The sequence below is a fragment of the Lissotriton vulgaris genome, chromosome 3_2 (assembly GCF_964263255.1).
Source record: "Lissotriton vulgaris chromosome 3_2, aLisVul1.2, whole genome shotgun sequence".
NCBI classification, from domain to species: Eukaryota; Metazoa; Chordata; class Amphibia; order Caudata; family Salamandridae; genus Lissotriton; species Lissotriton vulgaris.
Genome location: NC_141690.1, coordinates 143,189,481 through 143,203,730, shown reverse-complemented (window position 1 = coordinate 143,203,730; position 14,250 = coordinate 143,189,481).

Below are 14,250 nucleotides of genomic sequence, written 5' to 3'. Positions count from 1 at the left end.
TCGGCATTGCCATGATCAGTACCAGGTCTATGTTCCACTGTGAAGTCCATCCCCTGTAGGGAAATGGACCACCTAAGCAGTTTGGGGTTTTCACCCTTCATCTGATTTAGCCACAAGAGGGGCTTATGGTCGGTCTGAATCTTGAAGTGAGTGCCAAACAAGTATGGCCTCAGCTTCTTCAGGGCCCAAACCACAGCAAAGGCCTCCCTCTCAATAGCTGACCAATTCTTCTCTCTAGGGGTCAGCCGTCTACTTATAAAAGCAATGGGCTGGTCTTGACCATCAAAATTCAGTTGAGAAAGAACAGCTCCCACACCCAACTCAGAAGCATCTGTTTGGACAATGAATGGTTTGGAGTAGTCCGGACTCTTGAGGATAGGCGCCGTGCACATGGCCTGCTTTAGGTCATCGAATGCTTTTTGACAGCTCGCTGTCCACTGAACCTTTTTTGGCATTTTCTTACTTGTCAGTTCATTTAACGGTGTCACAATGGACCCATAGTTCCTGACAAACTTCCTGTAGTATCCAGTCAGGCCCAAGAAAGCTCGAACCTGAGTCTGGGTGGTTGGAGGAGCCCAGTCCCTGATTGACTGTATCTTGCTCTCCAGTGGCTGAACCTGACCTCCACCGACAAGGTGGCCCAGGTATACAACCTGTGTCTGCCCTATCTGGCACTTGGTGGCCTTGATAGTGAGACCTGCTGCTTGCAGTGCCTCCAACGTCTTCCGCAGGTGGACCAGGTGATCCTCCCAGGTGGAGCTAAAGACAGCAATATCGTCAAGATATGCCGCACAGAAGTCATCCAGCCCAGTAAGGACATGATTCACCAACCGTTGGAAGGTGGCAGGTGCATTTTTCAGACCAAAGGGCATCACCACGAACTGATAATGCCCACCAGGGGTTGAAAATGCTGTTTTAGGCTTGGCGTCCTCAGCTAACCTGATTTGCCAATACCCAGCTGTCAGGTCAAACGTACTTAAGTAGTTGGCCGAAGCCAGCCTATCAATAAGCTCGTCTGCCCTTGGTATTGGGTGGGCGTCAGTCTTAGTGACTGCATTGAGACCCCTGTAGTCTACGCAGAACCTCATCTCTCTCTTACCACCCTGGGTGTGAGGTTTCGGCACTAGAACTACGGGACTAGCCCAAGGGCTATCCGAGGGTTCAATGACTCCCAGCTCCAACATTTTCTGCACTTCACTTTTGATGCAGTCTCTGACGTGATCAGGCTGCCTGTAGATTTTACTCTTTACGGGCAGGCTGTCACCAGTGTCGACCTCATGGGTGCACCAATCGGTCTGACTGGGTGTCAGAGAAAACAGATGTCGGAACGACTGAAGAACCTGTTTACAGTCGCTCTGTTGATGGTCGGAGAGGCTGCCGCAAAAGACAACACCATCTACCGAGCCATCGTCAGGATTCTGAGAGAGCAGGTCGGGGAGAGGATCACTCTCCTCCTCCTGTCCCTCATCTATGGCCATGAGCAAACTCATGTCCTTCCTGTCGACATATGCTTTTAGCCTGTTGACATGAAGCACCCTGTGGGGGCTCCGGGGAGTTCCCAGGTCGACCAGGTAGGTGACCTCTCCCTTTTTCTCCAGGATGGTGTGGGGCCCGGACCATTTGTCCTTGAGTGCTGCTGGGGCCACTGGCTCCAACACCCACACCTTCTGTCCGGGCTGATAAACAGTCAAGACAGCCTTTTGGTCATGCCAAGCTTTTTGGAGTTCTTGGCTGGCCTTAAGGTTTTCGGATGCCTTTTCCATGTATTCAGCCATCCGCGAGCGGAGGCCGAGCACATAGTCCACTATGTTGGCTGCAGGCTTTTTGAGAGGTCTCTCCCATCCTTCCTTCACCAAACACAGGGGTCCTCTTACAGGATGCCCGTACAAAAGTTCAAAAGGGCTGTAGCCAACCCCCTTCTGTGGGACTTCTCTGTAGGCGAACAAGAGGCAGGGGATCAGGACGTCCCATCTACGCCGAAGCTTTTCCGGTAGTCCATGAATCATCCCTTTTAGGGTCCTGTTGAATCTCTCAACAAGCCCATTGCATTGTGGATGATAGGGGGTAGTGAACTTGTAGTTAACACCACATTCCTTCCACATAGCAGTTAAGTAGCCCGACATAAAGTTTGCACCTCTGTCGGAGACGACCTCCTTAGGGAAGCCCACTCTGGAGAATACTCCAACTAGGGCTCTTGCCACAACAGGTGCTGTAGTGGTCCTAAGGGGAATAGCTTCAGGATACCTGGTGGCATGATCCACTACCACCAGTATAAACTTGTGCCCTGATGCTGTCGGTGGTTCCATGGGACCGACGATGTCGATCCCCACCCGTTCAAAGGGCACCCCCACCACAGGCATTGGTATAAGGGGGGCCTTTGTCGTGCCACCTGACTTACCACTGGCTTGGCAAGTGACACAGGAGCGGCAAAACTCCTTGGTATCCTCGTTCATGTGAGGCCAGTGAAAGTGCGAGACAAGCCTGTCCCACGTTTTCGTCTGGCCTAAGTGACCTGCTAAGGGAATCTCATGGGCCAAGGTAAGTAGGAAACCACGCTGAGACAAGGGGACGACCAGCCTCCTGGTCATGCCAGGCTTGGGGTCTCTTGCCTCAGTGTACAGGAGTCCATCTTCCCAGTATACCTTGTGGGTACCTGTGGCGTTCCCAGCAGCCTCAGCAGCAGCCTGCTGTCTGAGGGGTTCAAGAGAAGGGCAGTCTAATTGGTCCTTCCCCAGATCTTCCCTTGAGGGTCCCCCTGAGCCCAAGAATTCAACTTGATCAAGTTCGAACTCTCTCGGCTCAGTTTCCCTCAATTCCTGTAGGTCAGCCTCCTCTGAGACTTGATCCTCGACCTGGGGCAAGGGGGAAGGCGCAGCCTTAACCCTACTGCTCTTTTTCTTGGGAGGTGTCTGGTCCGTTGTTCCAGGATCCAGCACCTGTTCAGTGGGGCATTTCCTGACCTGCGACCTAGTCACAGCGAACACATGTGCTGGCAAACCTAACATTTCCATGTGAGTCCGGTGCTCCACTTCTGACCATTGTGACGACTCCAAATCATTGCCCAACAAACAATCCACTGGGAGGTCTGGACTAACTACAACCTTCTTTTGGCCAGTTACCCCTCCCCAGGAGAAAGCTACAATTGCCATACTGTGATTGGTAGTGACATTGCTTGCATTGGTCACCAGGAATTCTGTACCTGGCATGATCTGTCCAGGGTCCACAAAGTTAGGCGTCACCATGGTGACGCTGGCACAAGTGTCCCTATAGGCCTGAGCCATCTTTCCATTTATGAAAGGCGTCTGTCGGTATTTGCCCAAAGTATTGGGGCTTACGTCAGGGGATACGTCCGCGTCCCCTGTACTGACAAGGACAGCCTGAGTGAGTGTGCCAACTAAGTTGTCACGCCCCTCAGAACCCAGGGTTAACCCTACTAAACCCTTGGGAGGCGCACTACCACTGCTGACTGTACTAGGGGGCACAGGTGCCTTAGGGGCTGCAGTGGCAGGAGTCTGCCCTCCTCCTTTCTTGGTGCACTCACTAAACCAGTGAGACTTACTTTTACAGTACTGGCACCAACGTTTGGATTGGCCTTCTTTCTTCTTTTGGGGAGCCTGACCCCCACCCTCTTTGGGTTGTTGGGGACCTGTCGAAGACTTCTGGTCATTTTGTTCCCCCTTAGAATCTTTACCCTTCTGGTCTGCTTTCTTCTGACCACCTTGATTCTGGCCCTGGTTCTGTTTAACTCTCGTACGAACCCATTTGTCCGCCTTCTGCCCCAATTCTTGAGGAGAGGTCAGATCCGAGTCGACAAGATGCTGATGCAACAACTGGTTCTGACAATTGTTTAAAATTTGTTCTCTCATCATCAAATTATACAATCCTTTGTAATCAGTAACCTTACTGCCCAGCAACCAGCCCTCAAAAGCCTTAGTGGCACAATCGACAAAATCAGACCAGTCTTGAGACTGCGTTTTCTGGGTATCCCTGAACAGCACCCTGTACTGCTCAGTGGTTAGGCCGAACCCTTCAACGAGTGTATTCTTCAAGACTTTGTAATTGTTAGCGTCCTCTACCCTTGTGGTGAGGAGCTTGTCTCTTCCTTTACCTTCAAAGGAGAGCCACAAGATAGCTGCCCACTGACTCTGGGGAACGCCTTGCACAGTGCAGGCCCTCTCCAAAGCAGTAATCCATTTGTGGATGTCGTCCCCTTGCTTAAAGGGGGGCACTATCTTCCCAAGGTGTTTCGTATCGAAACTCTTTTCCCTATTACTAGGTACATTGCTGCCACCAGTGGGGACTGCCCCACTTAACTGTTGCTCTCTAGCGAAAGCAAGCTTTTCTTTGGCCAGGGCAAGTTCTTCCCTTTCGATCCGCAGATTAGCTGCCCTTTCCTTCGCTTCGTACACTCTCCTCTGAGGGGACGTCATCCCTCTTTGAGAAGAGTTGTGAGAGCCGTTGGTATGAAGGGATCTGCCAGAGCCTCTTGATAGAGATCTGGCTCGTCCATTCCCCATGTTAAGCTGACCTGATAGTGGCCCCAGGGGTCCCCCAGTACCGCTATCATGTTTGCTTAAGTTGGACCTGCTTAGTCTGATGACTTCTACCTGTCCCTTATCTGCCTCGTCCCCAGAGAGATCCTCATCCTCATCCTCCTCCACATCCTCGTTCTCGGTTGCGAGATGAATGAGGTCAGGATCGTCTTGGGTTCCCTCGAGGGGAGGCATGTCTCCTTCTGGATTAGAAGAGCTACGAAGTTTCTCAGCTCTCCTGGCATCATAAGTCTCCAAGAGACCAATCAGAAAGGACGTTGTGGGGTTAGACCCCTGCTGAATCTTCCGGGAGTGACACAATCGTCTTAACTCCTTGAAGCTCAGCGCAGTATATCCTGAAGGGATGACCTGTGGAGGGTCAACTGACACAAGGGGAGACTCAGAGTTTCCTCCTTGGCCCGACATACTGTTTCTAGTGTGGTGTAAGTGATGCACCTACCTACACTATGTGTTTTCCTACTTTTCCCTTGCTAGGAGCTGTAGCCAAGGTGTGCTAAGCCTTGAGGAGCTACAACAGCTGGTTCAGTAGAACTCAGAGTATTCTAAGCTTTAGTTATATGTACTAACAGTACTTGTGCGATCTTTCAACAAGATATTCTTAGGATACGTGTGGTAAAACAACAGCAAGCTCAAATCCCACCGCTGCCACCAATGTGAGAAGTTGGCCCGATATGCAACGTTCGCTATTCTAGCGACCGCTATGTATCGTTCCAACGACCCTTATGGTGTTTGGTTGTAAGTCAACCTATAGACCAGCTATCCTAGTAGCATGGATACGAGCAGTCTAAGGCTAAAGACTCGAGAGGGCGCGTTAAGCCAGCTGTTTACCACACATGTACCCCTTGAACACCCAGTGAAAGGACACCACACAAGTGTTATGAAAATAAACAGTATATTTATTAAGAATCACAACAGCCCTGTACTCTTTATGAGGACAGGGTACTAAGCACAAACCAAATCTCTTTAGCAAATACTTCAAGTGCACAGTTTAAAACAAGTGTCCTAGGACACGGAAAGGTTAAGGCAAGTCGGAAGCGAGGGACTCGGGACCCTAGAGTAAGGAGGCTATGCAGGCACCGAAGTGCCGAGTTACCTAGCCACGAGGGCTGCGGCTGCACAAGTCTTACAGGCGTCGGGGTCTTCGCTGACGAGCCAGGAGCCGGAAGAAAAGGAGTTGCTGGCCGGCGACCAGTGCTGAATAGTTCGTAGAGATCCAAGCCTGGATCGGAGTTTGATGAAAACCTGAAAGCAGAGGGGACCAAGTTCGTACTACTAGCCAGTAGTCAGAGGGTACCAGGAAGGCACCGGTTGGCCGTCACCTCGACCAGGTGAGTGGGCGACGCTAGGCTCTGCAGTCTCTCGGACCAGGAGGCGTTGTCGGCGACCACGGTGGAGGTGCGAGCTGTCCCACGACGGATGTCGCTGTCGGCGTCTTGGGTGGACCAGGAGGGTCCGGGGTGCCTCTCAAAAGATGGAAGCAGGGGCCAGTCTGGAGCAACCAGACCGGCAGTGTTGATTCTTGGTCGTCGTCACAGAAGGGCACGAGCCAGCGGCAAGTGACCAGACAACGTGCTGAGCAGCGAGCAGAAGGGCCCCACGCAGATCGTGGAGATGCTGGGAGACTGCACTTCGGTGCTGGAGCGGCTCAGGGTCGGGGCTTCTCGGACCCCAGAGCACTCACCAGAGAGTTACCTCGATGGTCGTGCTGGTTTTTAAGAGCGTGCAGGTTCTGATGATGGCCGGTCCCTCGAGGTCTCGTCGCACCCACAGATCACAGCTGAGCTGATGACGTGGGTAGAGGTCAGAGGTGCCAGGGAAGCCGGTTCTCGTCGAGCTGGGCCGTCGGATTCCTTGAGGAAGGACTTACAGCAAACCGCAGAGTTCTTAGATGGTGCCCGCTGATGCAGGGTGACTACTCCTTAGCCACAAGGGAGAAATCTTGAGAAGAGTCTTGAAGTCCTTTCGTAGAAAGTATTCTTGATTCAAAGATGATCTAATTTGGAAGGGTCCCCGCTCCGGCCTTTATCCTAAAGAAAGGGGTGGGTACATGACTAGGTCCTGCCCTAAGGGTGGGACCAGGAAGGGGGGTAGTTACACCCCTCTCCCCTGCCGGACTTTCCCCAGGCCAGGGCTGTCGCCCCTGGAACTGGTTCTAACCGGCAGATGCGTAGTGAGCACCGGGGTGCCACTCCGCAGTCACCTTCTCGCAAAAGCCCTACCTACCCAGAATACACAAACCCTGTCTGGGACGGTGCGAACACGGCCCTCGACAGGAAACCCTTTGTCCAAGTGCTCCTCGCTGGAAGGACTCCCAGCAGCAGGAGGTCAGACTTGTGTCTGTGGTGGCAGCATCCATTTTGTGGAGCTGAGGCTTTCGTTAACTTTAACCGGGGTTCACAGTTACGTACATGTCGTGTCCCTCTAGAAGGGCGGAATGCTAACCTCGTCGCCAGGGTTGGTGAGAGGGCAGCATCCCGATTCGTATGACACCTTACTCGACATGTCTTGATAACGCGACACCGAAGTTACCGATGTGGTACGCGTTATCATGGAACAGCCATTGGGTCTTGACTCCGCAAGCTGCAACCGGGCTCGGCTCGGGCCAGAGCTCAGTTCACACGAGCCCATGCACTCTGCCTTCAGGATTGTCAAGGCCTGCCATAGGGGTGACTGATAGGGACTCGGGTGTCCATTGTATGGTTAGATATAGAGCTACTATATCTAAAGCAAAGGGTGATTACACGTCTTCGCCCCAGCTGTCGTGCAGCCAGTTGTGTCAAATTTAGGAGGCCAGCCAGGGGTGGCATAATACATGCTGCAGCCCCTGGCGGCCCTGGGTACACCTACGCCCTGAGTTACAGGGTCTGATAAGGTGGCCCAGTACCAATGGGTATATGCACCTAGGGTACATCTCGTAATTTAGAAAGAGAACAGCCAGGCTGTGGGTCTGATTGGCAGGCCCACAGCCAGAGAAAGTCGTAAACCAGTGAAACAAAAGCAAAAAATCTGGGTGATCATAGGATTGCAGACCCTACTCTCCTACACAGCTTATTCAGCTTTGCTATATTCTCTATGCTCCAGGGTAGTAAATGACTCCCTCAAGCCCATCAAGTTATTGTGTTTTTCCCATGATTTCAACTTACATTTAATTAGGAATATGGTATGTGCTTTTCACATAGATTGTGCTCAGCCTTCTTCATGGTCTCGTTCTTCCTCTGGGTTTTAGGTCCACAATTTGTATAGTATGGCTGCTGGGCCTCATGGTAGGTCAAATCTCCTTGTTTCCTGGCTACTTCAAAGACTCTGAACTTGTATTTATGTAGCTTAAAATGGATCATTATTGTGAGGACCAGAGTGCCAGGTTCCTGCCTTTTAGATAAATCCCTGTGAGCTCTGGCCATCCATTGATTTCCAACAGCCTCCTGGTGAGTGAACAGCAAAGGAATTATGGAATCCAGAAATATTAAGGGATGAAGTTCTCAATGGTATTATAGTTAAATTACTGAAATGAAAAGTCATTTAGCTTATATTAGAAGCAAGTCACTCAGATTTGTACGTGTAGCGTGACTGGGGAGAAAGCGGGTTCCCTTGGACTCATGCCAAATGAAAGCATACTTTCCAATGCAGATAGCCTACAACTCACCTGTACCCTCTCCCTGCATTAACAAGGCTCCAACTATGTCGTTGGAGCAAATGTGCAAGCTTGCAGAAGACAGCCCTCTGCAAAGATTGTGAGGAATACATAACAGTGGCGACATCACAAACAGTGGGAGGAGAAGGATTTGGGAACAATGGAAGAAAATACCAAAACAATGATATTACTGAGGTCAACCACTTAGGGCCTGGTTCCGAGTTTGGCGGTGAGGGAGCGGACTACCACGCCATGCTGGCGGCCCGCTCCCGCACCACCAAAGCTGTGTGCACACTGCCTGCCAGATTACGAGTTTCCTCGCGTCTGGCGGGATTTGTTTGGCGGTCCCAAGGCAGGGCCTCTGAAAATGTGTACTGCAATGGGAACACCTAAAACAGTTCCTCCACGGCATGGACATTTCATTTACCACAATCATGACGGTGTTTACACAAACATCACGGAGGAAGCCTGGGCACAATACCTCAGGTCTCACTTTCAACAATTAAACAACAAGGGGTGGTGATGGACAGAGTTTCTGAATTAAGCAGAATACTCTCACCCAGTCAAGAGATCAGGGCTAGATCCAACACCGTTTTTTAGGTCACTGCACCATCCCAGCTCAGAACCTGGCTATATGCAAATTAGTCTGTTCCTGTCCCAGTGTATGATGGGAACAGGGCAAACCAAACTACAAAGCCAATTCTTTCACTGGGAAGGAAACAAGCTTCCGGGGACCGGTTTCTGGCATTACAGCAGTCTTCGGCCCGGCTTGCTTGAATCCTGATGGTGCAATGAGCAAGGGACTCATATCTGAGTATACCCTTCCACGCTTATGGTGGACAAAATAATTAAACAACAAGGGTTGGTGATGGACAGAGTTTCTGAATTAAGCAGAATACTCTCACCCAGTCAAGAGATCAGGGCTAGATCCAACACCGTTTTTTAGCTCACTGCACCATCCCAGCTCAGAACCTGGCTATATGCAAATTAGTCTGTTCCTGTCCCAGTGCATGATGGGAACAGGGCAAACCAAACTACAAAGCCAATTCTTTCACTGGGAAGGAAACAAGCTTCCGGGGACCGGTTTCTGGCATTAAAGCCGTCTTCGGCCCGGCTTGCTTGAATCCTGATGGTGCAATGAGCAAGGGACTCACATCTGAGTATACCCTTCCACGCTTATGGTGGACAAAATAATTAAACAACAAGGGTTGGAGATGGACAGAGTTTCTGAATTAAGCAGAATACTCTAACCCAGTCAAGAGATCAGGGCTAGATCCAACACCGTTTTTTAGCTCACTGCACCATCCCAGCTCAGAACCTGGCTATATGCAAATTAGTCTGTTCCTGTCCCAGTGCAGGATGGGAACAGGGCAAACCAAACTACAAAGCCAATTCTTTCACTGGGAAGGAAACAAGCTTCCGGGGACCGGTTTCTGGCATTACAGCCATCTTCTGCCCGGCTTGCTTGAATCCTGATGGTGCAATGAGCAAGGGACTCACATCTGAGTATACCCTTCCACGCTTATGGTGGACAAAATAATTAAACAACAAGGGGTGGTGATGGACAGAGTTTCTGAATTAAGCAGAATACTCTCACCCAGTCAAGAGATCAGGGCTAGATCCAACACCGTTTTTTAGCTCACTGCACAATCCCAGCTCAGAACCTGGCTATATGCAAATTAGTCTGTTCCTGTCCCAGTGCATGATGGGAACAGGGCAAACCAAACCACAAAGCCAATTCTTTCACTGGGAAGGAAACAAGCTTCCAGGGACCGGTTTCTGGCATTACAGCCATCTTCGGCCCGGCTTGCTTGAATCCTGATGGTGCAATGAGCAAGGGACTCCCCGGAAGCTTGTCTCCTTTCTGGTGAAGAATTGGCTTGGTAGTTTAGTCTGCCCTGTTCCCATGATGCACTGGCCCAGGGACAGACTGATTTGCATATAGCCAGGTTCTGAGCTGGGATGGTGCAGTGAGCTAAATAACGGTGATGGATCAAGCCCTGATCTTTGGACTGGGTAAGAGTGGTCTGCTTAATTCAGACACTCTGTTCATCACCACCCCCTTTTCTGAATCGTTTTTGGCCACTATAGGTGTGGCAGGGTATACTCAGACATGAGTCCCTTGCTCACTGCACCATCAGGATTCAAGCAAGCCAGGCCGATGAAGGCTGAAATGCCAGAAACCGGTCCACGGAAGCTTGTCTCCTTTCTGGTGAAGAATTGGCTTGGTAGTTTAGTCTGCCCTGTTCCCATGATGCACTGGGCCAGGGACAGACTGATTTGCATATAGCCAGGTTCTGAGCTGGGATGGTGCAGTGAGCTAAATAACGGTGATGGATCAAGCCCTGATCCTTGGACTGGGTAAGAGTGGTCTGCTTAATTCAGACACTCTGTTCATCACCACCCCCTTTTCTGAATCGTTTTTGGCCACTATAGATGTGGCAGGGTATACTCAGACATGAGTCCCTTGCTCACTGCACCATCAGGATTCAAGCAAGCCGGGCCGACGACGGCTGAAATGCCAGAAACCGGTCCCCAGAAGCTTGTCTCCTTTCTGGTGGAGAATTGGCTTGGTAGTTTAGTCTGCCCTGTTCCCATGATGCACTGGGCCAGGGACAGACTGATTTGCATATAGCCAGGTTCTGAGCTGGGATGGTGCAGTGAGCTAAATAACGGTGATGGATCAAGCCCTGGTCGTTGGACTGGGTAAGAGTGGTCTGCTTAATTCAGACACTCTGTTCATCACCACCCCCTTTTCTGAATCGTTTTTGGCCACTATAGGTGTGGCAGGGTATACTCAGACATGAGTCCCTTGCTCACTGCACCATCAGGATTCAAGCAAGCCGGGCCGACGACGGCTGAAATGCCAGAAACCGGTCCCCGGAAGCTTGTCTCCTTTCTGGTGAAGAATTGGCTTGGTAGTTTAGTCTGCCCTGTTCCCATGATGCACTGGCCCAGGGACAGACTGATTTGCATATAGCCAGGTTCTGAGCTGGGATGGTGCAGTGAGCTAAATAACGGTGATGGATCAAGCCCTGATCTTTGGACTGGGTAAGAGTGGTCTGCTTAATTCAGACACTCTGTTCATCACCACCCCCTTTTCTGAATCACTTTCAATAAGGCACCGAATATAACAAGAAGCACAAAGCCTGCCCAAACGAACTCGATCTTCAATCGACTCTCAAGGCCTGTGTTGAAACTGATCCTGCTGATTTTGGGAAAAGAGAACAAGATCAACCAAATAAAGAGTATCAAATGGCTCAAATTGATACCATCAAAAGACAGATAAGAAAAGGAGGGAAAGAAGGTGCTCCCGGACCAAATGGAATCCCACCAGCGCTTTACAAGCAGGAGGCAACATTCTGGGCAGAAGCACTGGACCCACTCTTTGGAGAAAGCAGATCGCTGAATATCAAGCCCAGCTGATGGAAAGTCTCAATTATTTCCCCAATCCATAAATCAGGTGACAAGATGAAACCTCAAAATTATCGTTTTGGTGGCTCTTCTGGACATCGAAGCAAAATGTTGCGCAGGCTTGATATTGGAGGACCTGCAAGCCTGGGTGAAAGAAAAATCCCCTCCAACAGACAGGTTTCACAAAATCAGTGGGGACAACAACTAATATATTAAGCATGGCAATGCTCATGGACAAGGCAGCAGCAACAAGTTCATCATTATATCTCTGCTTTATTGACTACAAGGCGTCATTTAATCATGTCAATCGCATAAGACTGTGGTTCAAATTACATCATTGGGGACTTCCTCAACCCCTACTCAACTTGATCATAAACCTGCACACGGACACTTGGCTACAGGTAAAGGTGGAAACTGGACTTTCTTACCAAAACACATCCCCACGGAAAATGTTCTGAAACAGGGCTGTGTTTTGGCACCCACTCTCTTTAATCTGTCTACAACCGATCTAGTTAAGCTACTAGCAACTTGCAACTCACACGCCCTGAAATTAGGAGACACGGCCCTTCCCTGTCTTCTTTACGCTGACTACATTGTCCTGATTAGCAAAACTAAAGTAGGGCTGCAACATCTCCTAAATACAACGCGGGATTTCTCACAAGCAAATGATCTCACGATCAATTTGGACAAAACAAGAACGATGATAATCGGTAAAAAAAGGCGACAAACTGCAACCTGGCTTTGGGGGGAGACCAGAATAGAAGGAACAACGGAATACAAAGACCTTGGTGAAAAGCTGGACTCCTGGCGACAATTCCTGGCGCAGAGGAATAGCATAAGGCAAAAAGGCTTAATAATAGCAACATCCCTAAAAATGCTAAACTCCAAATTATCTGGCACATCTATCCTGCCACTTGCAGAGAAGGTTCGTTCAAAACCTTTACCATCAATCACCTATGGCAGCGAGGCACAGAAAGGCAAAGATGCTGAAATACTCAATGCCACTGTAACTACCGTATACAGGGTTATCTTTGGGCTCCCGAAATACACCTCACCTGTTCAAATCAGACTCAAGTTTGGCGTCTCAAGGCAAACAATTGCCAGACAAGGGGCTTTCGTCATGGCATGGGATAAAGTGCGAAAAACTCCTCTGGGAACGTTAAACGATCAGCTGTGGAAAGAGCTACAAACGCACACCACATTACCAGCTGTGAAACATCTGCATAGCAGCCTATTTAAATTAGGGCTAAATCAACTTTGGGAAACATCGATAACCACCGTAATTAAAAAAAAAACAGTGTGGAAGACGGTGAAACTACTGTCATGGTTGGAGGACAAGGCCGCACTTTCACAGAGAGCTCATGGATGGATTACTGAATACATACTCAAAGATAGGAATGCAAGCCTACTTTAATCTGGGATATGATAAAAAAATTAAAATTGCATTAATGAAATTCAGATTCAGCCTGCTTCCTTGTATCCAGCACCTTCCACCATGGCTACGGAAAAAATCAGGTCTTGTGTGCGGATTATGCGGAACAGCTCAGGAAGATCTGCTGCATCTACTATGCTCTTGTAAAGAACTTCTCAAAGAAAGAAATAACTTTTTGAGACAACTATTTAACCAACAAGGAATTCGAACAAGGAGGCAAGCCCTGATTGCATGCTTTGCACCTCGCGATCTGCAACTAAACTGCAGAGCAGTAACATTTTTGAGACTGTGCGTACGCAAACTGCCAGAAATAGAAACATCAGGAATTCTGCCAGAAATTACAAGCTAACATCAAGACGGCCCTGCTTTGACATTTTTAATTTCTATTTCTGAGGACAAAAGAAACCGAAAAAAATGTTATGCTGCTAAAGCCCAACACCAGCAAATTTATTAAACATGGTTTTAAGATTTTTAAAGTATTCTGAAGGAACAAGTTTTATGCATGTATGTGACAGTTTTATTAAATATATATATATATATATGTATGTATATATATATATATATATATATATATATATATATATATATATATATATATATATATATATATATATATATATATATATATATATGTTTGTATTGCAACGGTTTTAATTAACTATGCAAATAAAGATGTACTTACTTACTTACTTACCATGCCAAGTAGGAACTGGGGTGCATGCGCCCCCCTGCATGCATCTCCATCCACATGTTGTGACCCCTGCATGTATCCTCATAGAGTAAAGACCTCCATGATATTGCTGGTGGCCCTGAAACTCGTAATATGTATGGCGGTGCTGCGGTGACACCACCAGCATATTTCTGAGCCCCCTGAACACTGTGCCACCGCCGGGGAAAGGTTGTTCCCTGGCAGTGGCACGGTGCAATGGTTGTCCGACCACTAAAGTTGTAATTGGGCGGTCGGACTACCGGTATAGAACTATATGAAAGATATGGTTTAAGGTCTATTAACTCCCAATTCTTTCTTCTAGAATATTTTTCTGCATATCTGAAGACTGAAGAAGACTGCTTCAAGCTCTACAAAAGACTCACAACTTATATTTTCTAGGAAACCTACGACTAATATGGTCTAGAGCGCTGTGGGCCTTTTCTTAATAGCCATGGAGAAGTTAGTGACTTAAAACAACTGCTTTTATAACTGATCTTTCAGGGCCTCTGGT